This window comes from Pelobates fuscus, chromosome 6, assembly GCF_036172605.1.
Source record: "Pelobates fuscus isolate aPelFus1 chromosome 6, aPelFus1.pri, whole genome shotgun sequence".
NCBI classification, from domain to species: domain Eukaryota; kingdom Metazoa; phylum Chordata; class Amphibia; order Anura; family Pelobatidae; genus Pelobates; species Pelobates fuscus.
Window position 1 is genome coordinate 92,283,850 of NC_086322.1, and position 17,853 is coordinate 92,301,702.

At 44.4% G+C, this 17,853-nt stretch overlaps 1 protein-coding gene across 2 annotated transcripts in view; it reads left to right on the top strand.

The window, feature by feature from the left end:
- Nucleotides 1–416: 416 nt before the first annotated feature.
- The window catches only part of CRACD (capping protein inhibiting regulator of actin dynamics), a 207,458-nt gene continuing 190,021 nt past the window's right edge, over nucleotides 417–17,853 (top strand). Inside the window, exon 1 of one of the 2 annotated variants that reach the window (XM_063458033.1) lies at nucleotides 417–660. The gene's annotated coding sequence lies outside the window, so the exon portion shown is untranslated. The remainder of the gene's footprint in view (nucleotides 661–17,853) is intronic. The other variant, XM_063458034.1, reaches the window with a different exon arrangement.

Sequence of the window (17,853 nt, forward strand, 5' to 3'; positions counted from 1 at the left end):
TTTTTTCTCCATCAATATTTGTTTCAGATGAAATCCCAAACTGTCCTTTAAATTCAAATATTTAAGATGTGTGTGATCTAAACATTATGGCTGATAAAACCCATAGCACCATATGTAAAAATTCCATTGGACATTAACTACAGACCAGCTAGATCAGGTTGTGACAGATTATGAGTGGGTATTTATTTTGTAATATCTGTTACATTGTATCGGTAGTACCTGTTCCATATACAATGCTGTATGGATGCATGGATCTGACAGATGAGCCTCTCAGTACATACAGCTGGGTGTCTGAAGGTGGGTCCCTAATTCTGGAGAGGGAGGGAGGGAGGCAGTGTGTGTGTATTGGTGCTCATGCTGCCGGTTGGATGGATGTGTAGGAGCATGTGACTGATCTTACATTGCCATGGTGTGGCTCTAAGGAGAGCAATGGAGGCAACTTGACAGACAGTCCTGGGAGGCACAGACAGTCAGACATTCCCCAGCAGCACCAGCCAGGTACTCTCCATCCCCAGTGTACTGCTCTGCTCTGATGTAGGATAATTAACCCTGAGAGAGACTGTGATGTGCTGATAGCTAACCAGCCCCACTCTGCTTCCACTGATCATCTTTTATTGAGATCCTTGTTTGCTGGTTGCTGCTCCTGTTGGCATTAAAAGGGTGAGTTGATTGTCCAGCACTTCTCATTGATGGCAACATTGTATGAAGAATAATTCCCCCAAATCATCTATGTCCCTTACTCAGCACCTCTTTCCATGGTTTGTGTATAAACCCATCCTTCATACTGCATGTGGATTGTGATCACCCCATGGCACTGAGTGGGTTAATCCCAGCCTGCCAGAGTAAGGTTATACAGTACAATGTGAGACGGCTGGATTAAATGCAATGATCAGTGTGTGTATTATGGCATACTGTGTGTGTGATTTCTCCAGGTACCAGCAGCCTACAAATGGCAGCAGGGGGAAGCTTTCCTGGAGAGCTGGACATTAATATTCAGTCAGTCTGTCTGCCAGTCTGTCTGTCCTGTCCAGCAGCCTCACTAACCTTGGAACTGTCTGTATGGCTTCCCTTCCACTGCTATGGCATTATTGGACAATGTAGTGGGGAGCTGGCTGTGTGCATGGCTGTTCTGTCTCAGGCTGTGTGGCAGTATCCTTCCAATGTTCTCCTACAGGAGCAGCCAACCTTCCACACTCCAGATGTTTTGTACCACATCTCCCATAAGGCTTTCACTAACATAATGCTGGCAAAACATCATGGGAGGTGTAGTCCACAACATCTGGAGTGCCCAAGACTGCCTGCCCCTCTTCTACTATCCAAATGACTACAGCCAGTATATACACATTGAATGTGCATTGAAGGAGAACAGTATAAAATGTCTAAAATCAGCAACATAAAGTCTGTGTGCATTGACAGCTAGCATTATATAATGTACATACATTGATTTACAAACAGCGTTGTATGTGGTTAATGCACTGGTAACCATATAGTGTACATGTATTGCTAATTAGCAGTTAGCCATATATAGTATAGACACAGATTGTTACTAGCTATTCATTAACAAGCAGTATGATAGTGTTTTAAATAGGCAGTCAGTTGTATAATGTGTATATTTTACTAGCCAGCTGTAAATGCAGTGTAACAAGCACAGCACCATATACTGTATATATAGATATTATAAATCTGTCCACCTTTCTAAGGAAATATGAATGATTACTTTTTAGTTTTTCCTTATTATTAGACATTGGTATATAATGGTTCCACTGGAATATATTTAGACCATAGATATTTATGCAAATGGTGTGAACTTTGTACATTGACGCAAAAGGGAGAAGCACTTGCTGTTGTGTTAAGTACAATTGTCTGACACCTTTTCTGTCTAAGAGAAGGGGTTCATTTTTGTAAAAAAAAATTTTACTGTACTGTCTTTTACCTCTTCTACCGATAAAGAGAAAACAAGGGTAATTTAAGTCCCCGGCATCTATTTAAAGAGTTAAAAGAAACCCAGTAGCAACATCAATGCTTTCTGAAAATTTAATGCCTGCTCAATAATGCTGGGGAATCTGATCTCTCAGTGCTAGTGTAAGGGGGTGGGCTCACAAAGACTAAGTGCTGTTTATGGCTGCAAGGCCTCCAGTAAATATACCTCAGCTAATTTTCTATTAATTAACTTGTCCGCTAGATCCTAGTGCCTTCATATACCACAATGAAGAACATTTCTATGCACTTACCCTCAATAAACCACAATGAATAGAGGCTCTAAGTCTTATCAAAACCAGCCTTTATTGTCTCTGAATTCTACAACCAGTATCTTCAGGATGCTCTGAGACAAGGGGTTGTCCATATATTCTGCCCTCTAGACTGTAAGCTTGTTTGAGCAGGATTCTCATCCATATGTTTCCAATAGCATTTTGCAATTGTCTCATTTATTGTTTTATAATATTGTAAAGTGCTGTGGAATAAGTTGCCGCTATATAAATGCCAAAAAATAATAATACAAGCCCAAGCTATTATTAATAGAATTTTTAAAGCACCAACAGATTCTGCAGCGCTGTACAATGGGATTAGCTGCACATGGTTAATTCTTACTCCATGTTTTTTTGCTACAACCACAATTTATCTTATTCCGGTTCTACTCTACTATTACATGCTTAGGGAAAGTGTTGATAAATGTATGGATTTTATTAAACAACTGTTTTTTTTGTTGTTGTTTTTTTTCCAATGGTCCTAATTTAGAAACGTGACCATCTACATGTCACAAAAATGACAAAAAGTCACCTAAAAAGTGCTCAGTGAACAATTTGCTACAATAAAGTGCAATGCATACCTATACCCATTGTACAGCGCTACAGTGTCTGATGGCGCTATATAGATAATAAAATAATAATAATATACAGTACATACCTGTCAAATTACATACCGAAGTTCACTATGTTACATTAAAAAAAAAAAAAAGAAAAAAAAAATACATATCGTAGAACCATAATTACAATGTGTTGATGATGTCAGAAATGGCACACTTGTCAAGTGAAAGGTGCTAATAGAGTAATATGACCCCCTCCACAGAAACCACTTGCAGGATCTGCTGTTTGGTATGGTCCTCCCGCATGTGGTGGCTGTGTATAGGGCCATAAGAAGCCATACTGCTTTAATTGTGCAAATTAATACCTTGCACTTAACTGTGTGTGTTCTGTTTTAAGATCACTTACACATTGAATTCATGGTTTTACTCTATGTATTTTCTGTTTTTTTTTTTTTTTTGGTATTACATAAACCTGGATAATTTCCACAAAAATAATACAGTGTATAGTATGTAAATTGAGAGGTATATACATGTGTTGTACATTATTGCAGTAAATTGCTCACTGAGCACTATATCATTTTTAGGTGGTCTGTTTGTCTAGCACCCTCATTTTATGTTGAATTGGACTGTGGGAGTATTTTATGAGTGACAGTCTGAGTGGCAGTACTTTATCTTCAATTCTCTCACTTTGACAGTTTATTGATTCTATTTTATTCTCTATCTACTGTTTTCCAAAAGTCAGAGGCGTAACTAGAAACCACCCAGCCCAACTCCTCTATCTGTCTCATTCTCCCCCAGACCCTCCATGTGTTTCATGCCCCCTAACCCCTCCATTCCTCTCCTCGTGTGTCTTTCTCCCCTTCCATGTGTCTCAATCCCCCCCCCAGTCCCTCTATTTGTCTCATTCTCCCCACAAGCGTCTCATGCCCCCTTCCATGTATCTGAATCCCCACAGTCCCTTTCATGTGTCAAATTCTCCCCAGTCCCTTCCATGTGGCTCCTCCATGTGTCTCAATCCCCCCCAGGTGTCTCATTCTTCCCCAGTCCCTTCCATAAATCTTAATTTCTTCCTGTCCTTCCTCACAGTTCCTTCCATGTGTCTCGATTCCCCCCCCCCCCAGCCTCTTCCATGTGTCTTAACCCCCCAATCACCAGTCTCAATGTATTTCCCAGTCCCTCCCTTGGGCCTCAACCCCTCCAGTCTTTTCTAGGTGTCTCAGTTCCTCCCAGTCTCTTCAATGTGTCTCAATCCCCCCAGTCCATTCCATGTGTCTTAATTTCATCCTCAAATCCCTTCGATGTGTCTCAATTTCTTCCCCAGTCCCTTTCATGTGTCTCAATTTCTTCCCAAGTCCCCTCAAAGTGTCTCAAACCCCTCCCCCAGTCTCTTCAATGTGTCTCAAATCCCCCAGTCCTTTCTAATGTGTCTCAATCCCCCCAGTCCCTTTTATGTGTCTGTTTCTCCCAGTCCCTTCCATGTGTCTCAATTTCTTTCCCAGTCCCTTCCATGTGTCTCAACCCCCCCAATTCTCTTCCATGTGTCTTAACCACCCGCAGTCTCTTCCATATGTCTCAATCCCCCCCAGTCCCTTCCATGTGTCTCAATTTCTTCCCCAGTCCCTTCCATGTGTCTCAATTTCTTCCCCAGTCCCTTCCATGTGTCTCAATTTCTTCCCCAGCCCCTTCCATGTGCCTCAACCCCCCCAGCCCCTTCCACGTGCCTCAACCCCCCCAGTCCCTTCCATGTGTCTCAACCCCCCAGTCCCTTACATGTGTCTTAAATCCCCCCCAGTCCTTTCTAATGTGTCTAATCCCAGAGTCCCTTCCATGTGTCTGTTCCTCCCAGTCCCTTCCATGTGTCTGTTCCTCCCAGTCCCTTCCATGTGTCTGTTCCTCCCAGTCCCTTCCATGTGTCTGTTCCTCCCAGTCCCTTCCATGTGTCTGTTCCTCCCAGTCCCTTCCATGTGTCTGTTCCTCCCAGTCCCTTCCATGTGTCTGTTCCTCCCAGTCCCTTCCATGTGTCTGTTCCTCCCAGTCCCTTCCATGTGTCTCTTCCCCCAGTCCTTTCCATGTGTCTTAAATCCCCCCATTCCTTTCTAATGTGTCTCAATCCCCCTGTCCCTTCCATGTGTCTGTTCCTCCCAGTCCCTTCCATGTGTCTCTTCCCCCAGTCCCTTCCATGTGTCTGTTCCCCCCAATCCCTTCCATGTGTCTGTTCCCCCCCAGTCCCTTCCATGTGTCTCTGTTCCTCCCAGTCCCTTCCATGTGTCTCTGTTCCTCCCAGTCCCTTCCATGTGTCTCTGTTCCTCCCAGTCCCTTCCATGTGTCTCTGTTCCTCCCAGTCCCTTCCATGTGTCTCTGTTCCTCCCAGTCCCTTCCATGTGTCTCAGTTCCTCCCAGTCCCTTCCATGTGTCTCAACCCCCCCAGTCTCTTCCATGTGTCTTAATTCCCCCCAGTCTCTTCCATGCATCTCAATTTATTCCCCAGTCCCTTCCATGTGTCTTAATACCCCTAGTTCCTTCCATGTATCCATTCCATGTGTTTCAATCCCCTCACAGTCCATTTTATGTGTCTCAGTTCCCCCCAGTCTCTTCTTCCATGTGTCTCTTCCCCCAGTCCTTTCCATGTGTCTTAAATCCCCCCATTCCTTTCTAATGTGTCTCAATCCCCCTGTCCCTTCCATGTGTCTGTTCCTCCCAGTCCCTTCCATGTGTCTCTTCCCCCAGTCCCTTCCATGTGTCTGTTCCCCCCAGTCCCTTCCATGTGTCTGTTCCCCCCCAGTCCCTTCCATGTGTCTCTGTTCCTCCCAGTCCCTTCCATGTGTCTCTGTTCCTCCCAGTCCCTTCCATGTGTCTCTGTTCCTCCCAGTCCCTTCCATGTGTCTCAGTTCCTCCCAGTCCCTTCCATGTGTCTCAACCCCCCCAGTCTCTTCCATGTGTCTTAATTCCCCCCAGTCTCTTCCATGTCTCAATCCCCCACAGTCCATTCCATGCATCTCAATTTATTCCCCAGTCCCTTCCATGTGTCTTAATACCCCTAGTTCCTTCCATGTATCCATTCCATGTGTTTCAATCCCCTCACAGTCCATTTTATGTGTCTCAGTTCCCCCCAGTCTCTTCTTCCATGTGTCTCTTCCCCCAGTCCTTTCCATGTGTCTTAAATCCCCCCATTCCTTTCTAATGTGTCTCAATCCCCCTGTCCCTTCCATGTGTCTGTTCCTCCCAGTCCCTTCCATGTGTCTCTTCCCCCAGTCCCTTCCATGTGTCTGTTCCCCCCAGTCCCTTCCATGTGTCTGTTCCCCCCCAGTCCCTTCCATGTGTCTCTGTTCCTCCCAGTCCCTTCCATGTGTCTCTGTTCCTCCCAGTCCCTTCCATGTGTCTCTGTTCCTCCCAGTCCCTTCCACGTGTCTCAGTTCCTCCCAGTCCCTTCCATGTGTCTCAACCCCCCAGTCTCTTCCATGTGTCTTAATTCCCCCCAGTCTCTTCCATGTCTCAATCCCCCACAGTCCCTTCCATGCATCTCAATTTATTCCCCAATTCCTTCCATGTGTCTTAATACCCCTAGTTCCTTCCATGTATCCATTCCATGTGTTTCAATCCCCTTACAGTCCATTTTATGTGTCTCAGTTCCCCCCAGTCTCTTCTTCCATGTGTCTCCGTTCCCCCCAGTCTCTTCTTCCATGTGTCTCAGTTCCCCCCAGTCTCTTCTTCCATGTGTCTCAATCCCCCCCAGTCTCTTTCATGTGTCTCAAATTCCTCCCGGTCTCTTCAATGTGTCTCAAATATCCCCGTCCTTTCTAATGTGCCTCAATCCCCTCAAAATCCATTCCATGTATCTCAATTCCCCCACCAGTCCCTTCCTTGTGTCTCAACTCCCCCCCACCCCCCTCCCCCCAAGGCACCAGTCCTTTCGATGTGTCTCAATTCCCCCCCCTTAATCCCCTCCATGTGTTTCAATTTCCCCCCAGTCCCTTCAATGTGTCTCTTCCCACCTGCTCTGCATGCTCTCCGCTGTCCATGTACTGTGGCCGAGCGGACAGCGGTACCCAATCTGAAAAGAAGTGCTCTCAGTGAGCACTTCCTGTCAGAGCTGGTAGAGGGAAACCCGTGCACTGGCCCTGAAGTTATGCAAACCCAGGGGTCGAGAAGGCGGCCTGGCCCCCTGGAATGACGGGCCTGGTTGTAGCTGTGACCCCTGTGAACATGGTAGTTATGCCACTGCCAACAGGGACCAGGGACGCATTTTTTGCCCCAACCAGTAAGCCTCATTGAAAAATCAAACCATAAAAATCCAGGGTGCAAACTAAAAAAGATGAATAATACTATAGTACAAAGACTGACTGGTATCAATTAAAAAAAAATTGCTCTTCAGGGTGAATCCCCTGGCATCCTAGTATTTGGGGAAGAGGGTTCACATGAATATCAAAAGAGGGACTGTGCATTTCAGGCTGGAGCCACTGACTCGTGCTGGATTCTTAGCTGTGATTTCTGAGGTGAGTGGCCACTCAGCACATGCTGGGCAAGTTGGTGCAGATGATTGTTCAGCTTGCGACATAAATCTGCGAAGACTGTTTCTAGCTTGGATAAAGTGCTAGATTTAACACTTTAGTAGTCAGAGAAATGAGTTGTCAGAGAGCACGTGGCTCATTTTGAGTGAGGCTATTTAATCTTATGGCAACACCCCGTAGTTCTGGTGAGAAGGAATGGTTTGGGTGCATAAACAGCCTCTTTAAACTTCTTTATTATAATGTCATAAAATCAAAACGGACCTGGAATCCTTTGTATCTTAAAACCACTTTTTAATAGTATGTTTGTTTATCACTATATTTAACAGATAAGTATTTGTGAGGTGAGAAAAATAAAATGAAATTTAGAAATCCATACCTCTATATCCAGCTTTGCACACCTAATTTTTATAAGATCTGCCCCTTGCACTCAGTGGCATACCAACCACAGTCGCAGGGGTCGTCGCTGTGATTGGGCCCTTCACTCCAGGGGTCCGCCTGCAGTGGCTACCCCTGTGACCATGGGCTGCCAGCATACCTTGAGGGCTGGTGCACAGCTACACCAGCCCGGCAGTGGTGTAGCTAGGGAGGGTGGAGTGCAGCCTGGGAGATCCCCAGGCAGGTACCCTAAAGGTAGGAAACAGGAGAGAGGTTGGCTATAACATTTACATTTTGCATGTGTGTCTGTATGAGTATCTGTCTGTGTGTCCCTGTTTGTCTGTGTATCTGCTTGCTTGTATGTGTATCTTTCTCTTTGTGCGTGTATCCGTTTGTTTGTCTGTATATGTATGTCTGTGTATATGTGTGTGTCAGTGTTTGCATGAGTATCTTTGGGGGGCTTTGTAGGTAAAATGAAACACATGGAGGGGCTTTGAGAGAGGGAATGAGACACATAGAGGGGCTCGGGGGAGAAATGAGACATGTGGAGAGGCTGGGGGAGAGAATGAGACACTTGGAGGGGAGAGTAAGTGACATACATGGAGGGGCTTTAGGTAAGAGGAATTGATACACATGGATGGGCTTTGGGTTGAGGAAATGACACATGGAGGGGCTTTGTGGTAAAATGAGATGTATGGAGGGGCTTTGGGGGGAAATGAGACGCATGGAGGGGCTGGGAGGAGAATGATGCACATGGAGGGGCCGGGGGAGGGATTGAGACACTTGAAGGGTCTTTGGGGCTGGTGGAGATGAAGTGCCCACCTGGAGGGACTTGGGAGAGTGGAAGTGACATACATGGAGGGTCTTTGGGTGAGAGGAATTGAGACACATAGATGGGCTCTGGGTGGAAGAAATAACACATGAAGGGGCTTTGGGGGAAAATGAGACGCATGGAGGGGCTTTGAGGGGAGGAAGTGAGACACATGAAAGAGCTTTGGGTGGGAGGAAGTGAGACACATGGGTGGGAAATGGGACACATGGAGGGGCTTTGAGGGGAAATGGGAGACATGGAGGGGCTGGGGGAGGGAAAGAGACATATGGATGGGTTGGGGGAAAGCGAATGAGATGCATGGAGGGGCCAGGGGATGGTGAATGGGACACATGGATTAGCCGGGGGGGGGGGGGGGGGGAGTGATGAGACACATAGGGGATGACCCCAGGGCAATTTTAGCACCAAGGCCAAGTGTTTCTAGTTAAGCCTCTGCTTGCACTTGGCAGTCATACAGAGAATAGGAGGAATTAAATAATATTTCTACTTCTCCTGTTCTGATGTGTTTTCCATGACTTTGCCTTGTCTGAGCTGGATTATGACATGTGTCAAATCATTAACATGAATTTAAAAGCAAACAGCATCTCATAAAACATTTTTTTATCACAAGTTATAGGTTGTTTTTAAAGATTTTATTCAATGTTGTTAATTTCAGAAAATGAGAATCCCCCATTAATTGTCATAGCAATCTAACTGTGTGTATTTAATGTCTTCATATAAATGTGTAAGTTATATAATGTCCCCATGTTATGCTCGTAGGTTTTACCTGTTTAGGAATGCATTCTGATAATTTGAGGTCAAGTACTCCCTTGCCTTTCTATTGTGTATAAACACACGTGAAAGCACTATACAGATAAGACATCCCTTGTTACATTGTGTTGACTTGGAAATCTTATAAAACACCTGTCTTCAAATAATTGCACATACAGCATATTGTGCTATCCTCATTACAGATTCACAAAGCTGTCTTGTCCTTGAACGACTTTGAGACAAACATGTACTGCTTTGCTGTACTAGCAGGCATCTAGATTTGGGTTTCTCATTCCCCTCCAGTTACACCATGTTAACATATGCTAATTTAGTATCATTTCTACTTATGTTTGTAGAAAGCTTGGATACATCAAGCTTATCTTAGATATATAAAGAAATTCCTTTGTACACATTGACCTTTTTTCTTTAACTATAGTGAATCCTTTCCCGAGAGAGCATGGCTTGCAGCTAATGTTCTGCTGACCCCTTCATTTCTAAACTAGTAAGCATTTAAAGTGACACTACTGTTTTCAGCAAAGGAAAAGGATTTTTTTTCACTAAACATTTTTGGCTACTCCAGAATCAGGGGATAATGTGTCCCAGTTTCTGTGCTCAGCACAATCCATTGTTTAGTGACTCCGCAACAAATCTCAAATTGACCCACAATGTGATTAACATGTTTTACTCCCGGAAAATATTACCTTGTGTATTCACTGCAATCACCTTCCAACTCAGAGGCTAAACTTGCATGGATAACTTGTCACCTTGGATCCTACCAAGGTCATTATAAAATTGACAGTACCATAAAATTGCTCAGCTTGCAGACGAATGACCCACGTCTCAGACAGAGGACTGTTACATTAAATCTGTTTCGATTTGATGTTTTTTTCTCTTAGATATAATTTCTACAGATAAGGTAATTTTTGACTAAGAGATAAGCGATTCTTGTCTATACTATAACAAAGAAATGTTATGAATGGCTATGGATAGCAAAAACAGAACAGTGCCATATGCATAATGTGAAATTGTTTATATGCTGAGTAACCAGGCTGTAACCAGAAAAGATAGATCACTGTCATTGTGAGGCTTAGTAGCAGACCGTAGAGTGGACTTAAAGAAAATGCACATTCCCAAGTGTGCACACATGTCCATACACCAACACATTCACAGACACATAAAGATACATACTGCATATGATATACACACTAAAGTACCCACTCGCGGACACACAGATTCCGAAAATACATATCCTCATTCATATGTGTTCTGTAATCTAAGCACATTTCGCGATGCATTCCAATAGTGCTGACCATGCACAATGCAATTTTATTGACATGGTGCCAAAATCTGCATCAGTGGGACTTAGGCTGTCATTTAAACCTTATTCCAGTCATTATTACTAACTTTAAACAGCAGAAGGCAGATGGGTAGAAGAGTGGTTGATTTGTGATTTAGGTAGCATGTAATTGTTTTCTGTTGTGCACATACCGAGAGCAAGGATTTTTGGCTACACTGGCAAAGGTGCATTTGGACGCCCCTCAAAAATATGTATCCTCCTGTGTATTTCTCTTACCATCCTTTTTTGTTTCTTTTTCCTTTTTTCAGATTGCAAAACCCTTTTGTAGTTTATTACCCCCGCCTGTGTTTCTAATTCCCCTTCTGAAGGCTTTAACCCCCCATTTTGTATTGCATCTTTTGAATGTTTTGCATATTGCCCCTTTTGTGTGTCATATACATTATTGTATCTGCCTCCCTTGTGTGTCCCTCACTCCCCTTGTGTAACTTGCTGCCCCCCCTCTTCTTTTGTGGGTATTACCTGCTCTGGAAGCGAGGGCTTGCAGACCGTGGTAAAGGGGGATTTTATTTATCCTCTACCCAATCTGACAGGAAGGTGCAATCTGACACACACACACACACACACCATATACTCCTTGAAAATATATACAGTGTGTCTATATATATATATATATATATATATATATATATATATCAGTTATTCTTTTTTTTTTCTTTCATTTTAATCTTTGAAATGTAATTGCACAAAATAATGACTTTCATTGGTTTGTGCATGATCTTGTGCTGTCCTTAAAGCCCCATATGTGATATGATTTGTGTCCAAAAGTAGCAAGAATCGTGTTTGTACAAATGTCTTTTATGAAGGCCCAGAGGGAGTTATGGAAACAAATTATATAACATTCTAATTAAATGTCACATTTGTTCCAGGGCTAACTGTATTCCTCGGTTTATAGCAAATTAAAATGAATATTCAGAGACAGACACTGTTATTAAAATGAATGTTAGGGGACAGATATAGAATTAAAATTGAATTTTGAAAATGTAAATTGAATACCTGTCTGTTAGTCTACCTATTCTATAGCACAGCGGAATTCTTGGCACTTTATAAATAACAATAATCAGTATTAATAGCCTTAAATTTACATGTTGTAAAGAAATAACATTGCTCTGTTTGAACTGGAGGGCTTAAAGGCCCCCATTTATTTATTTATTTATTTTTTATTTTTTTTATAATTTTAGTTTTTAACACTCTGCCCACTGACTGTCTCTTAAGCCAGCATGCTAATTTATTTTAAAGGAACACTATGGTCACCCAGACCACTTCATCTCTATGAAGTGGTGTGGGTACACTTCCCCTGCCCCCTTAACCCTGCAATGTGAAACAGTGTAGTTTTTGAGAAACTGGAATGTTTACATTACAAGGTTATCTCCTCCTGTAGTGGCTGTCATACTAGAGGCGCTTCTGCGTCTCAGACCAAGTCAAAATCAAACACATGATGCAGAAATCCCATCGATATTATTATTATCGCCATTGCTTCCTATGTGGTATTTTAAATGCACTACACGCATGAGCATTAGGTCCCCAATGATCTTCTATGAGGAGCATTGAATTGGACCCCATCGGTGGAGGCAGGTCCAATTCAATGACGTCATTGAGGGAGGAAAGGTCAGCACACCTAGTGGAGCCTTGGTGCTGAAATAAGGTAAGTAAAACGTAACATAACGTAAGTTTAAAAAAATAATGATAATATTGCTTGGGGTGGGGGTGGGGTTTAATAATTGTTAAAATAATTGTTAAGAGCTATTTCTTTGCAATTTTGTTTTATTTTTTATGACAACAGATATGGAACGAACTGAGAATTATTTTAAGGTTTTTTTGTTTTGTTTTTTACATTTTTACAGATTTTTTTTATAATATTTTTTTTGAAATGCTGAGAGTTAAAATCATAAATTTATTTCCCTGGTATATATATATATATATCAACGTAGCAATTTGTTTTCCCTGCTGAGTATTGATTGGAGACTGAGGTAAGCTAACAGTTAAAGGCACACTCTAGCGTTAAGTAAACACAATTTAGATTAATGGGCACTCCTTGCTGACCTACATTATGGTTTACTTACCTCTGACCCAGAGGCAAGAGGGTCTGCTCAGCCTTCAGGAGATCATCACTATTGATGGTCTCCTGGCTAATCCAGTGATGCTCAAGGTGAAGCATCAGAGAAGCAATGGGACACAAGGTACGGACCTGGCAATGCACAAAGTAGTGAGGGAAAGCACCCTCCTGGCTGTCTGATTGGAAACTGGGAGAATGCAATACTTTGTAAAAGTGCTAGTTTATTTTGGAATCTGCACTTTCACAAAGAAGAAGGGACACTGCTAATCCCTAAATCACTTCAGCAAGCTTTTAAAGTACGAAGTGTTCCTTTAATATAATTTCTATAAGAGATTACACAATTGCACCAGTATATGCTGCAGTGCTGTACAGATATACAACCTATAAATATTGACTTGGGGCGCCGCGGAAAAATATTAAAATATTAAGGGCGCCTTGAACCTAAAAAGTTTTGGAACCACTGGATTAGCGTATCTCTGGTAATTGAATTGGCATTTTCCCACAGATAGCAATCGGAGAACTATTATTTAATCAGGGTTACATTTTTTCTACTCTAGTCAATTGTATCCAATTTGTATTTTGTATATTTTTATTAAAATATGTTATTATGCACAATTTTAGCAAGGATTTCAAAATAGCGAATAGTTCCTGGCGAACATAGCGTGTTCGCGTTCGCCACGGACGGCGAACATATGCAATGTTCGGTCCGCCCCCTATTCGTTAACATTGAGTAAACGTTGACCCTGTACCTTACAGTCAGCAGACACATTCCAGCCAATCAGCAGCAGACCCTCCCTCCTAGACCCTCCCACCTCCTAGACAGCATACAATTTAGATTAAGTCTGAAGCTGCATACAATTTTTTTGTGTGTGTTTATTATACATTATCTCTCCATAGCCACTAACCTGTGTTTGGGGGGGACCTAATGTCCTCCCCCCCTGGCCCCCACCCCTGTGTGGTGGGTGGGGGCACTAAACAAAAGTAAGGGGGGCAGGACCTAATGTCCTCCCCCCTGGCCCCCATCACTGAGCGGTGGGTGGGGGCCCTAAACACAAATTGGGGGGGGAAACCTAATGTCCTCCCCCCTGGCCCCCACCCCTGAGCGGTGGGTGGGGGCCCTAATCAAAAGTAAGGGGGGGGGAGCACCTAATGTCCTCCCCCATGGCACCCACCCCTGAGTGGTGGGTGGGGGCCCTAAACACAAACTGGGGGGGACCTAATGTCCTCCTCCTGGCCCCCACCCCTGAGTGGTGGGTGGGGGCCCTAAACAAAAGTAAGGGGGGCAGGACCTAATGTCCTCCCCCCTGGCCCCCACCTCTGAGCGGCGGGTGGGGGCCCTAAAAAAATGTCCCCCCCAGGTGACTAGGGGTCCCCAAACCCTTAGTCACCCCCCCCCCCCCCCAAAAAAAAAGTATCCCCCTCCCTACCCTCCTTACCCTAAATATAATGAGGGGGGGACCTTTAACTAAGAACCTGTAAAGAAAAAGAAAAAAAACTTACCATTGGATGTTTTCTTTCTTCTAAAATCTTCTTTTTTCAGCCCAAAAAAAGGCCAAATAAAAAAACAATAATAACCGACGCAATTATTTTTAGGGTGAGGGGGGTAGGTAGGGGGATACTTTTTTTTTTTGGGTGGGGGGGTGACTAGGGGTTTGGGGACCCCTAGTCACCTGGGGGGACATTTTTTATTAGGGCCCCCACCCGCCACTCAGGGGTGGGGGCAGGGGGGAGGACAATAGGTCCCCCCCTATTGGTATTTAGGGCCCCCACCCGCCGCTCAGGGGTGGGGGCCAGGGGGGAGGACCTTAGGTCCCTCCCCTTATTAGTATTTAGGGCCCCCACCCGCCGCTCAGGGGTGGGGGCCAGGGGGGAGGACCTTAGGTCCCCCCCTTTTTAGTATTTAGGGCCCCCACCCGCCGCTCAGGGGTGGGGGCCAGGGGGAGGACCTTAGGTCCCCCCTTATTAGTATTTAGGGCCCCCACCTGCCGCTCAGGGGTGGGGGCCAGGGGGGAGGATATTAGGTCCCCCCCTATTAGTATTTAGGGCCCCAACCTGCCGCTCAGGGGTGGGGGCCAGGGGGGAGGACCTTAGGTCCCCCCTTTTTAGTATTTAGGGACCCCACCCGCCGCTCAGGTGTGGGGGCCAGGGGGGAGGACATTAGGTCCCCCCCTTATTAGTATTTAGGGCCCCCAACCGCCGCTCAGGGGGAGGACCTTAGGGCCCCCACCCGCCGCTCAGGGGTGGGGGCCAGGGGCAGGACATTAGGACCCCCCCTTATTAGTATTTAGGGCCCCCACCCACCGCTCAGGGGTAGGGGCCAGGGGGAAGGACATTAGGTCCCCCCCTTGTTAGTATTTAGGGCCCCCACCCGCCGCTCAGAGAAACTGTGTGTAATACAGGGATACTGTGTGTAATATAGAGATACTGAGTGTAATACAGGGATACTGAGTGTAATACAGGGATACTGTGTGTAATATAGATATGCTGAGTGTAATACAGGGATACTGTGTGTAATACAGGGATACTGTGTGTAATACAGAGATACTGTGTGTAATACAGGGATACAGTGTGTAATACAGGGATACAGTGTGTAATACAGGGATACAGTGTAATACAGGGATACAGTGTGTAATACAGGGACACAGAGTGTAATACAGAAATACTGAGTGTAATACAGAGATACTGAGTGTAATACAGAGATACTGAGTGTAATACAGGGATACTGTGTGTAATATAGAGATACTGAGTGTAATACAGGGATACAGTGTGTAATACAGGGATACAGTGTGTAATACAGAGATACTGAGTGTAATACAGGGATACTGTGTGTAATACAGAGATACTGAGTGTAATACAGGTATACTGAGTGTAATACAGGGATACTGAGTGTAATACAGGGATACTGAGTGTAATACAGGGATACTGTGTGTAATACAGGGATACTGTGTGTAATACAGGGATACTGCGTGCAATACAGGGATACAGTGTGTAATATAGAGATACTGAGTGTAATACAGGGATACTGTGTGTAATACAGGGATACTGTGTGTAATACAGAGATACTGTGTGTAATACAGAGATACTGAGTGTAATATAGAGATACTGTGTGTAATACAGAGATACATGCCACAGTCCAGGTGTTAGTCCCCTTGAAACTACTTTTCCATCACTATTGTGGCCAGAAAGAGTCCCTGTGGGTTTTAAAATTTGCCTGCCTATTGAAGTCTATGGCGGTTCGCCGGGTTCGCCCGTTCGCGAACATTTGCGGAAATTTGCGTTCGTCGTTCGCGAACCGAAAATTTTATGTTCGCGACATCACTAATAAAGATGCTATATGTCTTACTCACCCTAATATATAATAGTTATCCCTACAGTATTCTATGTAACTTGTGATCAAAATAGAATTCCTTAGAATTTCCAGCACAACATATAAGAAGCTTTTAATAAACCACTCAAATTGGAAAAACTCAGTAGTAACTGCTTTAATTTAAATTGTACCAAAGTATGCCACGCCATAATAACAAACTTACTAACTAGAAACATAGAAACATAGAATGTGACGGCAGATAAGAACCATTCGGCCCATCTAGTCTGCCCAGTTTTCTAAATACTTTCATTAGTCCCTGGCCTTATCTTATAGTTAGGATAGCCTTATGCCTATCCCACGCATGCTTAAACTCCTTTACTCTGTTAACCTCTACCACTTCAGCTGGAAGGCTATTCCATGCATCCACTACCCTCTAACTAATAAAATCAAATTATAAAAAGATACACAAACAGCAATTAAATAAACATTCCACAACATATCAAAAGGATTGGAAAAATAGTATTATGCCGAAAGAAATATAAAAATGACCAACTGAATTTAATCTTGGGAAATACTGCCTTGGGTAGAGATAACATTCAGTTAAAATGACCGAGGTGTGTGATATAATATTACTAAGTTGTTCTGGGCAAAGTTTTAAGTGCAATTGCCTAAGAAACAGTTTAAATTATTCTGGGCCAAGTACATATAATTTCTATAAGAGATTACACAATTGCACCAGTATATGCTGCAGTGCTGTACAGATATACAACCTATAAATATTGACTTGGGGCGCCGCGGAAAAATATTAAAATATTAAGGGCGCCTTGAACCTAAAAAGTTTTGGAACCACTGGATTAGCGTATCTCTGGTAATTGAATTGGCATTTTCCCACAGATAGCAATCGGAGAACTATTATTTAATCAGGGTTACATTTTTTCTACTCTAGTCAATTGTATCCAATTTGTATTTTGTATATTTTTATTAAAATATGTTATTATGCACAATTTTAGCAAGGATTTCAAAATAGCGAATAGTTCCTGGCGAACATAGCGTGTTCGCGTTCGCCACGGACGGTGAACATATGCAATGTTCGGTCCGCCCCCTATTCGTTAACATTGAGTAAACGTTGACCCTGTACCTTACAGTCAGCAGACACATTCCAGCCAATCAGCAGCAGACCCTCCCTCCTAGACCCTCCCACCTCCTAGACAGCATACAATTTAGATTAAGTCTGAAGCTGCATACAATTTTTTTGTGTGTGTTTATTATACATTATCCCTCCATAGCCACTAACCTGTGTTTGGGGGGGACCTAATGTCCTCCCCCCCTGGCCCCCACCCCTGTGTGGTGGGTGGGGGCACTAAACAAAAGTAAGGGGGGCAGGACCTAATGTCCTCCCCCCTGGCCCCCATCACTGAGCGGTGGGTGGGGGCCCTAAACACAAATTGGGGGGGGAACCTAATGTCCTCCCCCCTGGCCCCCACCCCTGAGCGGTGGGTGGGGGCCCTAATCAAAAGTAAGGGGGGGGGAGCACCTAATGTCCTCCCCCATGGCACCCACCCCTGAGTGGTGGGTGGGGGCCCTAAACACAAACTGGGGGGGACCTAATGTCCTCCTCCTGGCCCCCACCCCTGAGTGGTGGGTGGGGGCCCTAAACAAAAGTAAGGGGGGCAGGACCTAATGTCCTCCCCCCTGGCCCCCACCCCTGAGCGGTGGGTGGGGGCCCTAATCAAAAGTAAGGGGGGGGGAGCACCTAATGTCCTCCCCCATGGCACCCACCCCTGAGTGGTGGGTGGGGGCCCTAAACACAAACTGGGGGGGACCTAATGTCCTCCTCCTGGCCCCCACCCCTGAGTGGTGGGTGGGGGCCC